We start from the raw sequence: 1,604 nt of genomic DNA, 5'->3' as shown, positions 1-1,604 counted from the left end.
TTATTATTGATTCTGGTATGTTGGGTCACTCTGCTGTTTTCTTTGTGATGGTGGAATCACTGTGTGGAATGTGGATATGTGTTTCTGTTTGTCATAAAGAGGGTTTAGAGTTCGAAGCAGGAGGTTTTATGGTAATTGGCTGAATATGATTTCTTCTATTGAATGAGTGAAGTTATTGGTGGAGAAGGTGGGAGCAGAAGAAGGAAAGCTTGGTGTTGCTAGGGTCGGTATTATATATACATATACACAATATATATATATAATAGTATATATATATATTATATATACATATACATGTACATATATATATACAGGCTATCACCAATGATGCAGCTATTTACAAGATCGCAGCTCAATCTCAGGAAAAATTCCCATTGTTAAGGAGTCGCCAGTTTCTGCCAGGCTCAGGCACACTCAAAGACCCCACCTTTGAGGCCCCTTGTTCCAAAAAGCCGATCCAAGGCAAATTCCCTGGACCGCTGTCAGCTGCGGCTTCCTCTCTCTCTCCCCACCCTGTTTGCCTGTGGCACTGGCACAATCCTGCCAGTAGGCTAATGGCTCCGGAGTTTGTGATACCGCCCACCTGCAGTGCCAAAGATGCGTGCAATTTCAGCTGTATTGGAGTCAGGGGAGTACCCATCAGCAAATTGTGGTCCCAGTGTCAGTGACAAAGATAAGCACAATGTCTCCCAGGCTGACCCAAGCCCACCCAGAGACCTGCTGAGAGGGGCGTGAGCTCGCCCTCCTGGTGCAACAGCGAGCTCTCCGCCTGAGTCTCAGCAGTGCTGCGCATGCCACCTGCACTTAGGTGACCCAAATTACTGACAAAATCAGGTGCTGGAGGCAGATCCTTGGGGCCTTTTGCTGGGATGTTGGAGTGATCGCTGGTATGCTGATATAGGGTGTCTTCTTTCTTGGCTCACGGGATCTCAGGTGGCCCCCTCACCCACCAGTCAGTGACTGCCCCAGGGAAGTTTCCAATGGCCTCTGTCGGCTGCCTGTCCATCCCCCGCCAGGTAGCTCTTTCTTAAATAATCTCCCTGTGACTTTCCTCTAATTCCGCTCTTCTGTGTTTGGTGCACTCTGATTCAGTGAGCTGTTCAGAGCACCAAAATCCGTAATTCAAAATGCTATACCTAGTTTTCCAAGCACTTAGATGCTAGAGAGAAATAGCATAGTGCTTACTGATGAGACTCCATTTTGAATCTCTAATGCTAATTTTTAAAGATAAGATTTTAATTTTAATTTTAATTTAATGTCCAATTTATCACCTTTTTGTTGTTGCTGTTAATGCTTTTTGTAGCTTATCTATGAAATCTCACCCTAGCCCAAAGTTGTAAAGATTTTCTTCTATGTTTGTATCTAGAAAATTGATACATTCATCTTTTATTTTAGGATGCTGATCCATTTTGAGTAAATTTTTATGTGTGGTGTGAGGTAAAGTTTTAGTTTTTTTTTTTTTCATATGAATAGTCCGTTGTTCTAGCACCTTTATTAAAAAGACTATGCTCTTCCCCACTGAATTACCTAGACATTATAAAAAATCAATTTACTATATAAGTGTGGGTCTATTTGCCAACTCTCTCTTCTGTCACTGACCTATA

This window comes from Orycteropus afer, unplaced genomic scaffold, assembly GCF_000298275.1.
Source record: "Orycteropus afer afer isolate SDZICR_OR568_19922 unplaced genomic scaffold, OryAfe1.0 scaffold00008, whole genome shotgun sequence".
NCBI classification, from domain to species: Eukaryota; Metazoa; Chordata; class Mammalia; order Tubulidentata; family Orycteropodidae; genus Orycteropus; species Orycteropus afer.
This window is presented reverse-complemented; position numbering follows the sequence as displayed.